Source organism: Ceratotherium simum, chromosome 21 (genome assembly GCF_057802395.1).
Source record: "Ceratotherium simum simum isolate JZ-2026a chromosome 21, ASM5780239v1, whole genome shotgun sequence".
NCBI lineage: Eukaryota > Metazoa > Chordata > Mammalia > Perissodactyla > Rhinocerotidae > Ceratotherium > Ceratotherium simum.
Window position 1 is genome coordinate 454,017 of NC_141920.1, and position 13,727 is coordinate 467,743.

The window sequence follows — 13,727 nt, forward strand, 5'->3', positions numbered from 1 at the left end:
TGTAGACCATGACAGTGACCAGTGGGGTGAGTGAGGGTGTGCTGACTTGGGGGGACCAGAGCCCCAGGCTGCCTGGATCTGTGCCCCACAGCAAGGCAGCGTTCGCCTCAGAGGGAAGAGAGGGGCTTGGAGATGCTGAAATGTTCTGGGTGAGATAGACAGATATAAATTTAAAAGCATAGCTTGTAAACTTACGTTTAAATGGAGTTTTTTTTTTTTTTGGTGAGGAAGATGAGCCATGAGCTAACATCCATTGCGAATCCTCCTCTTTTTGCTGAGGAAGATTGGCCCTGGGCTAACATCTTTGCCCATCTTCCTCTATTTTGTATGTGGGACACCGCCACAGCATGGCTTGATGAGCGGTGCATAGGTCCGTGTTGGGGATCCGAACCTGCGAACCCCAGGCTGCCGAAGTGGAGTGCTTGAACTTAACCACTACGCCACTGGGCCGGCCCTAAATAGAGATTTCAAAAGGAGTAGTTCGCATAATTTTTAAGTGTTAATTTGAAAACTTTTCATGCCACTGCTTTTTTCAAACTTTTTAATGGCTGAGGCATAACATACACACCAGCCAAGTGCAAAATCCCAGCTGTTCAGCTGGCTGAGAGAATGTGACCCAGAGCCCCTCGCGCCCGTCTGGGGACCACCTCCCAGAGGGGACCGTCCTGACTGGGGCCTTTGTGCTCTGGTGTCTGTGTTGCCCGCTGTGGGGTGAAGCTCAGTCTCCTGCTCCTTTCCGTGTGCTCGGGTTCTGTTGTGTGAACACAGCTCCGAGCATGCGTCATCCCAGTGTGGACGTCCCAGGAGGTCTCAGCGCGTGCTCTTGGTGCTTATGGCATGTGTGTTGTCGGTATACACCCAGAGGTGCTTCGAGGGGTGTGCTGGTTTCCTGCCTCTGTGGTGACAGATGACCACAGACCTGCAGCTTAAAGCAACACAAACTGACTGTCTCACAGTTCTCAGAAGTCCCAAATGAGTCAGCAGGGCTGGTTCCTTCTGGAGGCTCCAGGGCAGAATCTGTTTCCTGGCCTCTTCCAGCTCCTAGAGGCGCCGCAGTCCTTGGTCCGGGGCCCCACGTCGCTCTGACATCTGCTCTGTTGTCACATCTCCTCTGACTCTGGCCTCCTGCCCCACTCTTCCTCCCAGAAGGACCCTGTGTTGACACTGACCCACCCAGGTAGTCCAGGATCATCTCCCATCTCAAGGTCCTCAACTCCATCACACCTGTGAAGTCCTTTTTGTCACGTGAGGTGACATAGCCACAGGCTCCGAGGTTAGGACCTGCACCTCTAGGGACTCCTATCAGCCTACCCCGAGTGGTAGGCATATAATAATGAGGGGTTTTGGTGAAAATTGCCATGGCTTTTTTCAATTTCTTGAGATATAATATACATACAATAAAGTGCACAGATTTCAAGTGTGTGGTTTGAATAATTTTTTGTTTCTCTCCCTGACACTTTTTTTGGAAGATATTCACATTGAGAGAAAAGTTGAGACAACAGCAGTGAGCGTGCCTCCTGCCTGATTTTCCACTTGTGAACGCTTTGCTGTGTTTGCTTTATTAAGTGTTTATCCATCTGATCATCCCAAACCCATCTTGTTTTTCAGTGCATTTCAAAATAAGTGACAGACATCAGCGTACTTCATCCCCAAATGCTCCCGCAAGCATTTTGTTAGAGTTCAGTCTGTGTTTACATTTTTTTTTAAAGATTTTATTTTTATTCATTTTTTTCCCCCCAAAGCCCCAGTAGATAGTTGCATGTCATAGGTTCACATCCTTCTAGTTGCTGTACGTGGGACTCGGCCTCGCGTTGGACGGAGAAGTGGTGCCTCGGGGCGCGCCCGGGATCCGAACCCGGGCCGCCAGCATCAGAGCGCGCGCACTTAACCGCTAAGCCACGGAGCCGGCCCTGTGTTTACATTTTTAAGGGCAATTCTACACACCATGAAATGCACCAGTCCTCTGTGTACCTGTTGATAAGGTTTTGATAAATTCAGGCACCGCAACCCCTACTCCGGACAGAACGTTCCCTCAGGCGCCCCCTGCGCCTCTGGCCATTCCGTCCCGGCCCGCCCTGGCGGGCACCTTGCTGTGGGAGGCTTCCTTCACCCTCTACTTGTAGTTCAACCTTTTCTGGTCGTGGTGTAGTCTTCCATCGCCTGAATACGCTGCTGTTTGTGTATCCGGCCTCTTGTCAATTGGCATCTGGGCTGTTGCCAGTTTTTGTTATTATGAATAAAACTTCTGTGAACACGTTTGGCAAGCCTATCTTGTGGATGCGTGTTTCCATTTCTCTTGAGTAAATACTCAGGAGTGGGGTACCTGGGTCATTGGGAAGGGGCGACTCCACCAGACTTTCTCCCAAGCGGTCGCAGCCCCGCCCCACAATGACACTGCCACTCCTCAGCTTTGCTTTTGTCCGTCGTTCTAAGTTTAGTTGCTCTCCTGGGTGTGTTTGATGAATTTTGACAAATGTGTGAACCTCTGTCATCAGGATAGAGGACACTTCCATCACCCGGAATGTTCCCTCCTGCCCCTTTCCTTCAGCAAACCGCCCCCCGTGACCCCGAGACAGCCCCTCGACTCCTTTCACCAGAGTGTCCAGCTTGGGGACTGCGAGCACAGAGCGTCGTGCAGTGTGTGCGCCCGTGTCTGGCTTTTTTAATTAACTTTTTCCTTTTATTTCATTTTGAGATGAAATAAACAGATTAACAGTCAATTGTAAGAAACAACATGGAGACCTCCTGTGTGCCCTTTATGACGTTTTCCCCAATGGGAACTTCTTGCAAATTACAGCCACTGTCACGACCAGGACGCTGACTTGAACACAATCCACCGACTCAGCCACGTCCACATAGTCCCGCCACCAGAGGAGCCCCGTGTTGCTCCCCTCCCCAGCGTCTGCAGCTGCTAGTCTGCTTCCAGGTCTGTGATTTCAGCACGCTTCGAGGTTCATTCGTGTTGCCATGTGCATCAATAAATCATTCTTTTATTGCCCAATAGGACTCTGTTCTCTGGCTGTAACACAGTTTGTTTATTCATTCACCTGTGGATTGACATTTGTTTTATTTTGGTGATTTTCGGCTATTATGAATAAAGCTGCTGTGAATGTCCCAGGGCAGGTCTCTGTGGACGTGTGTCATGATTCCTCTTGGGGAAGTGCCCAGGAGAGGGAGTGCTGGGCGTCCGGGCGTGTGCTCCGCTTTGTCAGAAGCTGCCAGACCTTGTCCCTGGGGTGTGTGATTTTACAGGGCGCCAGCAGTGGCGTTCCGTTTGCTCCACATTGTTGCCCACAGTTGATATTGTTCGTTTTTAAACTTTCAGCCATACTGGAGGGCGTGGAGAGGCATCTCTATGGTTTTTAATTTCTGTCTCTTTGATGGCCAGTGGTGTTGAGCTTCTTTCCACGTGTTAGTATCCACGCGCGCGTCTTTCTCTGCGAGGCGTCTGTTCAGGTTGCCGGCCTTGTCGGTCAGAACGTTGGCTGTGCTGGTGCTCGTGGTCTGCGCTGGGGCTGCGGTTAGTAACGACGAGGTCTTTATGCGCTTATTTGCCGTCAGCATCTCTTGTTTGGGGAAGTGCCTATTCAAGTCTTTTGCCCATTTTTCATTGCTGAGCGTAGAGTTCTTTGTACATTCTGGTTCCAAGTCCTTCACCAGGTGTGTGTTTTGCAAACATTTTCTCAGTCTTTGGCTCATTTTTTCATTTAGCAGTGTCTTTTGAGGAATGTGCATTTTAAATTTTGTTGAAGTCCAGTTTGTGAAATTTTTTCTTTTATGGTTCATGCTTTTTGGGTCTTATCTAAGAACAGTCGCAAAGATTTCTCTTATGTTTTTTCCTAGAAGTTTTGTAGATTTAGGTGTGACACGTGTCCGTGTTTCAAGTTGGTTTTGTGTGTGGCATGGGATCGGGCTTCAGGGTCACGTTTTGCTTATGGATGTCCAGTTATTCCATTTGCCAAGAAACCTGTCTTTAAGCCATTGAATTACCTTGCTAACTATATATATTTTCTAATTAAAGAGAATTTCTTATATAATGTTAAACTTATTGATAGTTCTAGAAAATGAGGAAACTCGATTTTAACTTGGATACAGAAGCATGACACTTAGGAAATGAAGAATACGTTTTAAACACATAAAATGAGAAGGTAAATTTTAGACAAAGTGCTTACGTTTTTTTGAACTTGACATTTTTTTAAACTTCATTTTGCCTCGTTTGTGAGACCTAGTGAAAGTGGACCATGAGCTGTGTTTTAGGAGCAGGATCCAGGCCTAGTCTGAGCTGCAGCCACCGCGGCGCAGCGTCTGCCTGTGAGCGCTGCTCCAGGCTTGCCGGTTTTCCGCTTTCCACTAGTCCAGAGCGGTCCAGAACTTCCTGTTGTGTTGTTGTTTGCACATTGGTGTGCACGGGGTGCCTGTTCCTGGACGAGAGATGGCGGGGGGGCTGGGCGGGGCTGTGGCACCTGTAGAAACAGTCTCAAGTGCACCGCGTGCGCATTTTTAAGAATTGTACAGAGTGGCGATTTGGGGAAATCAGGGGAACTGAATGCTTGCTTTCTACCAGGCCATGCCCCCAGTTGTGAGGTCAGCTTCCCTTCCCTCCGTGCCCTCCACCCTCCGGGACAGCTGCTCTCCTCAGGCCCCGAGCCCTCGCGGCTATTGTGTGTTTTCTCCTCTTTCATCCTGTCTATACCCCAGTTTGCAACTAACACTGCGTGATCTGTTTAATTGTTTGAAAATTCTGCTTATTTTAATTAAAATCTCTTTTCTGCTTTTCAGCTAAAGATTGTAAGCGAGTGAAAATATCAAAACTCGATAACAGGGCTGGCCCCGTGGCTTAGCGGTTAAGTGCACGAGCTCCGCTACCGGCGGCCCGGGTTCGGATCCTGGACGCGCACTGACGCACCGCTTCTCCGGCCATGCTGAGGCCGCGTCCCACATACAGCAACTAGAAGGATGTGCAGCTGTGACATACAACTATCTACTGGGGCTTTGGGGGGAAAGAAAAGGAGGAGGATTGGCAATAGATGTTAGCTCAGAGCCGGTCTTCCTCAGCAAAAAGAGGAGGATTAGCACGGATGTTAGCTCAGGGCTGATCTTCCTCATAAAAAAAAAAACTCGATAACATATCACTTACAGGAAGAGGGAAAAGCATTGTTTTCCACCCTAGAATCAGTCTTTACGTTTAACACGTGGCCCTTTACAATTAGATGTCAGTGTTTTGGATCCGGTTTGCTTCGTTTATTAAACAGAGGTCAGCATTGGGAGTCACCTCGAGTGCCTTGCCATCGCCCCGTGCAGCTGGCGTGTGGTCCTGTCTTGCTGTCACTCGCTTGTGTGAAATGCCGGCAGAGTGCCACTCCCAGCTGCGTCCCTTTGTCGTGGGCAGGGCCTTCCCGTCTCACCCCACACAGTGCCAGCGTCTCCTGTGTTGTGTCCAGAGGGAGGGTAGCGCTGTCTCACGCCCACTTGTGGTGTCACCAGGCGCCCTACAGGGGATCCATCTGCCCTTAGATCCCACTTCGGGTGCCACGGGGGGTCCTGAGAAGGAAACCAGGGAACACAGGGGTCTCTCCCCAGAGAGCTTCCGTCGTGCTTGTCCGTCCCGCAAGCAGACAGACGTGTCTAGAGAACACAACAGTGGCAAGAACGTGAACAGAGGGAGACACAGCCCCCCAGCAGAGGTGGGCTAGCTGGTGCCCTGGGCGGGGGCCTGGCAGGGTTGGGGCCAGACAGGGCGCCTGGTGGTGCCAAGCCAGTGTGGGGCCTGGGGTGCAGCCCCGGGAGTGAGGGGGGCGGCGTCCTAGGGAGCCATTGCCAGGATGAGGGGCGTCCGGGGACCTCAGAGCCTCAAGGATGTCTAGAGGCAGCCTGCCACGTACTTGGGTTCCCCACATGGGTCGCAGATGAGTGCTGGCCTTTCTCTCCAGCTACAAACATCGTTTATATGCTTGGAAATTCAAAATGGCACTGCTGGTGTGTTTTCTCCCTCAAAATAAACAAAAGTACTGACCCTGAACTCAACTTTTTTGCTACAGGTGAAAAGCTCCCATAAGCCTTGACCTGGGAGTAACCTCAGCTGGGGCCCATCCCCACTGCTGCCCCAGGACTTTCTGGGTGCAGAGGAGCCCAGGTTGGGGGAAGGAACTGGGGCCATCGTTTGTGATCGTGTTTGCAGACAAATGGGGTTTTTTTTTTTTCTTCCTCCCTCCCTTCCTTCCTTTTTTCTTTCATTCATTCATTCAAAAAATATTTACTGAAGCAACCCAAATGTCCATCCAGACAATGGAATATTATTCAGCCATAAAAAGGAAGGAAATCCTGACACCTGCTACAACACGGATGCACCCTGAGGACATTATGCTCAGTGAAATCATCCAGACACAAAAGGAGAAACACCGTGTGAATGCACTCATGGGAGGCACCTAGAGGAGTCAAACTCTCAGAGACAGAAAGTAGGACGGTGGGTGCTGGGGCTGGGGGAGAGGATGGAGCTGGTGTTTAATGGGGACCGAGTTTCAGTTTGGGAAGATGAGAAAGTTCTGGAGATGGATGGTGGTGATGGGTGCACAACAGTGTGAATGTATTTAATTGCAGTGGACTGTGCACTTAAAAGTGGTTAAGATGGTAAATTTTATGTTATGTGTATTTCCACAATAAAAAAAAATCGAAAAAAATATTTACTGAGAGTACTACCATGATCCAGGTGCTTGGGATTCCCAGTGACCCCCCTGCCTTGGAAAATCAAACAGAACTCTGCCCCCCCCATTCTAGGGGGAGAGACAGACGTTAGACATGCAGATGGTGGCGTGCTGGGAGGTGAGAGGTGCCGCGTGGGCTCCCGAGAAGGGGATGTATGTATATGTGTGTGTGCATGTGTGTTTCTTCACGTGTGTAAGTGCGTGTGTGCACATGTGCTCATGTGTGCACGAGTGTGCACTGTGAGTGTGCACGAGTGTGTGTGCACATGTGTGCGTGCATGTGTGTGTGTGCGTGCTTGCGTGCTTGCATTACACTCGTGTGGTGGTTCCAGATGGAGGGAACATCCTAAGTTACTAACTTAATGAATTAACTTTTAGAACCCAGCCCATTTTCCAGACATGGGACTGGGCGTTGTGTACTTACGAGCGTTTTATAAACAGTGTAGCTCTGGTCCTACACATACTTGAGAGGGGCAGACCTGTCTGGTGCTCTGGCCTCCTGGACGGGGCGTTTGTTCCAGAGCCTTCCTGCCCAGACAGGGCTTAGCCTGGGGGTTGGGGCGTCCTCGCCAGGACTTGGATCACACAGGGTAGTCCGTGTGAGAGAAGTGGCCGTGGCTCATGGACGGCAGGGCTGCTCAAATGGCCTTCCTTGAAGTTCTTGGTAGAGTTCATGGGGGCTCAGAAGAGTTCACGTTTCTGTCACCGTCTAAGTTTGTCACAAGTAACTGTTCAGGGGCAGAGTGTTAGATGATACGGGAAGGTTTCAAAGAGTCGTATCAGTTGTCAGTGTAGATGATCTCCAGCAGCGTAATGGAGGTCTTCGTGCACCGTCCTCGGCTCTCGCGGTGGGCCGCGGCTGGCCCTTGAGTCCTGGGCGTCAGGAAATGTCATCCTTGCCTTGGAACAGATTTGGGGGTTGCGGAGACAGTTCTTGTCACTCATGCATGGCTGAGTGACGCGGCGGGAGGCAGTTCCTGAAGCTGCAGGTCTGAGCTGCCATCCAGCTGTCCTGGTGCCGTGTTGTCAGCATCCTGCCGCCTGCCTGGCAGTGGAAAACCGCCAGCTGAGACGTGCCTGGAAGTAGGCACTTCAGCAAAAAACACATTCTGAAGTCACTCTCACATCTAACTGTAAAGTTTCTAAAGAACAGCCATTGCTACTGCTAATCGATAGAACTGCTGTACTGCTCACAATCTCCCTTGAGTATTTCGAGTGGTTTTAGTTTTTTCATAACAATAATCTAGTAAGAGCGAATTTTGTGGTTTTACATAATATCGAACTCTTTAATCTATCTACATATGGATTAGTTGCAGTATAAATATTGCCTTTAACTTCCCATTCTGTTTGTAGAATTTCTTTTTTGACATCATCCTCTTAAACTCCTCTTTCTGAATTCAAGCTGTGGTCTAGAAGGACCTGGGAGGCGAGAAGCGTCTGCATTTACTCTCCTGGCGCCTCACGTTGAGTCCCACATGGGCTGTCTGCTCAGTGCCCCTCGGCACCTCAGCCCCCACCTGGAGCCCCCACCCTCTGTCTCCGCGCCACCCCAGCCCCCTCTGCTCTGCGGGAGGGCTAGAACCTGGGAGGGTCCAGGGTCATCCTCAGATACTCCCACCTGGGCACTTTCACTCGACTTCCTCATTGGAAGAAGAATAAATTCCAGAAAGACCAGCTCTGCCTCCACTTCCAAAAGTAAATGCTGGAGTGGACACAGAAACAAGCCGAAGCCCTCCAGTGGGCTCGCGTGCTTCACTGATGTGGGTTGTTAGGGGATGTTCAGATATTATGGGACTTCTTTTTGTTTGTTCTCCTTCACAATTCCAATCTTTAGAATGGACCACTTACTTTGAAGTTTTATTTGGTGGTATTATCCTTGTATTAGGAGATGTCCTAGTGTTATTTCCAGAAACTTGGGACGTAAGTTGTGACCTGGGTGCCCCGCAGAAAGACTCCAGGACTGTGGAAGTGCAGCCCCCGGCTCCCACTTGCTTTGCTGCAGGTGGATTTGTCACAAAACTCTGCTCTGGCCTTCAGGTGGCTCCACTGTCCACAGGAGTTGGCTCAAGTGTAGGTTCTTTGTTAAAGTTCCAATTTACACAAGGTAGTTGGACAGTTTTATGGTGTGTTTTGTTTTGATTGCCCATAGCAATGGTAACTTTTCTGAATCATAAATATTCATTTGTGAATTTTTCAATTAAAGAGATTTTTGTTTTTCTTTTTTTTTCTTGATTAGGAAGATTTGCCCTCAGCTAACATCTGTGCCAATCTTCCTCTATTTTGTATGTGGGTCGCCACCACAGCATGGCTTGATAAGTGGTACATAGGTCCATGCCTGGGAACTGAACTTGTGAACCCCAGGCCACCAAAGCGGAGAGCATGAACTTAACCACTATGCCATGGTGCGGGCCCCTAAAGAGACTTTTAAAAACTCTTTTACAGTCATCTGGTACACTGTGGACCTTCGATCATCACCGATTAGCATTTTTAGGGTGGTGGACTGTCGTGTTTTGGATCCCTCCTCACGACTGGACTTGTGACCATGTGCTGGGCCTTCCCCACAACCCTGCAGGTTGAACCTTTTCACCTTTTCACAGTGATTCCCAGTCAGTGGATCCCATATGTTCTTCTTTGAAACCCAACTTCTAGCTTTTCACACGGTGGGGGGGATCTTTCAGCTAATCCTGATTTCTTTTGCGCCTTTTGAACTTAACTTGTTAATATAATTTAAATAAAATTTAGGTTTTAAAATCTGGTATTTTTTAGTTTCAAGTCTGTTATGGACTGAATGTTTGTGGCTGTCGAAGCGCTAACCCCCAGTGTGGCTGTATTGGAAGCTGGGGCCTGTAAGAAGGTGATTAGGGTGGGGTGAGGCTCTCGGGGTGGCCCTGATCCCACAGCATCAGTGTCCATGTGACGAGACACGAGAGAGCTCGCCACTCGTCTGCACACACCCACCGAGGCAAGGCCATGTGAGGACACAGCAAGAAGGTGCCTGTCTGCAAGCCAGGAGGCAGGTTCTCACCAGGAGCAGAACTCAGCCGGCCCCGGACTTCCCATCCCCAGGACCGTGAGGAAAGTGTTTAAGCCACGCAGTCAGTGGTATTCTGGTATGGCAGCCCGGCCTGACGGAGACAAAGCCTTAATTTAAATTTTGAGTTAATCTCTAAGTTTAGTTGCTAGAAATGCAAAACTAATACTAATATGCTATTGGGGAATTGGCAGAAAAATATTAAAAAGCTTATAATTTGAAAAAATAGAAGATATCAGTCAGCAGTATCCAGATGGTCCCCCAAAAGTGTTCCCAAGTGTTACAGGTCCTTGAGGAGAGTCACACCCTCCTGAGGTTGTGGTCTGTCCAGATCGCTGCACCCAGGATGTGCTGTCCTGCGGGAGGTGGTGGCCCAGGGGTCAGGACACGTGTGGCCTCTCGGCCTGTTCCTCTGGGAACCAGTGCCCCGGGCGCCCCGACGCCTGAGCTGCTCTGCCTGGGATGGGCCCTCTCCGCACCAGGAAAGCCCAGCCCTTACTGCCCTCGGCCCTCGTGGTGCGTTCTGAAGAATTTGCGGGAACGAGTACACATTTCCATTTTAGGAGCGTTTGCAAACATGGGTCCGCGGCCGCATGTCCCCAGGTGCCTCAGCCTCTGGCTCCCAGCACTGCCCTGCCTTGGCTCTGTGGTTCTGATCCTGATCCCTGTCCAAGGACCACAGTCGAAAATGCATTCTCTTGCAATTAATAAACTATTTTGTGACAGCTGTCAGAAACATTTGTGTTGAATTTGGTGGACTCGCCGTTGGCCGGGTTGGTTTCGGCCTCTGCTCGGCGGTTCTCCAGCTCCGTGTCTTTTCCTCCAGAATGAGCTGCGTCGTGAAGCCACCTGGGTCTCAGTTAATTTTTGAATATTTGTTAGCACTCTGCTGACTCCAGATGGGAATGAGCAGCGCCTGAATACGTGGGAATTGCTCCTGCTCTCCTTGGGCCGGCACATGTGGGCACGACCAGGGCTCAGCTCCGTGCTGGCTGAGCCCCTTCCGGACATCAGGGACAGCCCCTCAAGTCTCTCTGTCCTCCCAGGCCTCTCTCTGTGTCTCGCAGAGCCTTCTCCAGTGTGCCCGGCTCTCTCCCTCTCATGGTTCACGTTTGTTTGAGGTTTTCCTGAAGGTGACCTGCCCCCTGGAGCCTGCCGCCCTCACTGTCGGCAGCTTGCTTACTGGGCCAGGTCCCTCACTGTGTGAGCGTGTCCCCACCCGCCCCTGCATTCGCCTTCAGACGTGGAAACACTCTCCCTCTGCCCCCTTCTTCATTCTCTCCTTCCCTGGAGCCCAGGGGGCATCGAAACTCTGAACACGTTTGTCATCTGCACAGCCAGCCCAGGCTCAGGCCTTCTGGGGTGGGTGATGGCCCGCTTTCTGTCCTCGTGTCTTATGAAGATGTGTCCCCTGGTTGCTGGCCATGGCGCCGTGCCCTTGAAGACGTGAGTGGACTGAGGGGGCAGAGGCTCCTCTAGGCTGCGGGGTATCAGCAGCCGTGACCCCATCCTTCTGCACCTGCAGGTCCCCCTGCAGCCCAGGGCTTTGCAGAAGCCCCGAGATCCGCCGTGTCAGATACTGCTCGGGCAGACTTTGGCTCAGCGCTTTTCACAATGAAAGAGCATCTCAGTCTGCTGTCGGAAGATGCTCCGTCTTTCAGGTTAACGTGGTTTTCTCTTCTTCTTGAGTGTTGATGACAGGAAATCATTTCTAGGATTTAGTTCACTCAAGGAAAGGAGAGGGAAGAGGCTGGCATTAGGGAGCTCCCTGTGGGTGGCAGGTCTGTTGCCTGTGTCAGCCAAGTGGCTCTAGGTGTTTAGAGCCACGGGGACCAAGACGTGGAGGGGCTGCGGATTTTCGTCAGTGATCTGAGATCCAGCTTGGAGCGGTGTGGTCCCACGTTCCAAGTCGGTGTGATCCTCACACGTACCCACGCCCCACGAGGCTGTCTCCTGCCATCGGTGTTAGTGTCCCCCAGGTGCAGTCGTCCCCTGAGAAGTGAGGAGCCACTGTTGACTTGTCCTCTTAAGCATGATGAGGCCAAGGCCACTGGGAGTTTTCCCCTGGTTCTGTGCCTCCCCAAGCCATGCCTTCTGTTCGGTTCCCAGGTGTGTGCTGAGAGCCGGCTGTGTGCACGCTGTCTTGTTGGTGGCTGGCGTCTGTGCCTTCCTAGCAAACGTCCGGATTATTCAAACAATTCTTGTCCTTAAGACTTTGCCCCCAACTTCTTATTATGAAACGTTTCAAAGCATGCATAGAGGGCAAGAGAGTCGGTACTGAATCTCCGTGTTTCTGTCATCAGTTTTAGTGACCGTCAGCACCGCTCTCAGCCGTGCACGTCGTTCATTTGTAGGTATTTCAGTATCACTTCTCAAAGGGAAGGACTCGTTAAGCACACAACACGCATTAACAAGTTAGCAGTTCCTAATAATAAGCAGCCGGATGCTTAGATGCCCGCCATTTCTCCACATCTCTGGGCGGGTGTTTCCACGTGGCGTTTGGATGTGGTGGCTCTTCAGCCTCTTACTTTACAAGCCCCCCAAACCCTCGTTTTCCTTGCTGTGTTTTGTTGAGGAAGCTGTAGAATTTCCCACATTTGCGTTTGGCGGTCATTCCTGTGGTGCCGTGTGACGTGTGCTCTCGCCCCATACTTCTCCAGACACCGGAAGACACAGTGGTGTGACCAGATTTGGCCACGATTTGCCAGAACTTTCTATCATGTCACATCTGAGGCCCAGAAGATGGCTGTCTCCACTTTCTGTGATGTTGAGGTTGATGCCTGAGCTGCGTTTGGGCAGCGGTGTGGTGTCTGCAGCCTCGCTCTGCCCCCTCCTTCCCTGGAGTTCTGAGGAGTGTGCCTGTCCTTTCCGGGATCCGGCTCCACGCCTCCCCCCCTCAGCCTCGCTTCCTCAGGGACCAGTGGCCCGCCAGGATGCACAGCTTCCGTTTCTCCCCTCCTGCGGGGACCGCCCAGCTTCCTTCCTGCCACCAGTGACCTCCACCTTCCAGGGTGCCCCCTTCTCTGCCCCCCTCTCCCCGGACAGTGGTGGGAGTGGAAGGAACAGCCTGGCACACCTCTGTCCCCAGCAGGAGCGGCCCCACGTTGCCCTGGTCCTCGAAGCCTGGGCCGCGTGTCCCTCCTCTCTCTCCTGCCGCTGTCTCTATTTTGACCTCTCGAGCGTCCACGTGTTCCAGGGGGACCTTACTGGGGCAGCAGCTCTCTCCTAGGTCTGTCCAGGCCAGTGCTTTCAGGGGCAGCTTCATCCCCCGTGTCTCCCCAGTAGAGGGAAGCTCCCGGTTTGTGCCTTGACTCCATGCTGACCTTGCTCGGCGTGCTCGGAGTCTGTTGAGGTGATGACTCGAGGCCTCACACCTCCATCTGTTAGAAACAGCTTTGTTGAGATGTCACTCACATATCCTACAATCCACCCCTTTAAAGTGTGCAATTCAGTGGCTTTTAGTGTGTTCAGAGTGGTGCACCCGTCACCACAGTCAACTTTAAAACATCTTCATCACCCCTCAGTGGTCACCCCCCAAGACACTCGTCTCCCCCCCGAGCCCCTGGCCACCCCTAACCTGCTTCTGTCTCTGCATTTGCTTCCTCTCAATATTCCATGTAAGTGGAATCCGGCCATATGTGTCCCTTTGTGTTGGCTTCTCTCACTGAGCATGATGTTTTCAAGGTCCGTCCACGTTGTAGGGTGTGCCAGCACTTTGTGCCTCTTTATGGCTGTGTAATATTCCAGTGTGTGGATGGACCACATCTCCTTTATCATTCATTGATAGATGGCCCTGTTGGTCGCTGCCCTTTGTGGCTGTTGTGAGTGATGTTGCTGCGAGCACGCAGGTACCGCAGGTGCAGGTTCCCGCGGGCACAGTGTCCACTCCTCTTGGGCGTACTCCTGCAGGCAGAAGTATTGGGCCGTACGGTAAGTCTGTACTTCACCTTTGAGGAGCTGCTAGACTCTTCCACAGTGGCTGCACTATTTTGCAT

The 13,727-nt window shown here is 51.4% G+C and overlaps 1 protein-coding gene across 2 annotated transcripts in view; it reads left to right on the top strand.

Annotated features, from left to right (window-relative positions):
• Positions 1–13,727, top strand: part of ZBTB46 (zinc finger and BTB domain containing 46) — a 69,462-nt gene that overhangs the window by 28,131 nt on the left and 27,604 nt on the right. The window lies entirely within an intron of this gene.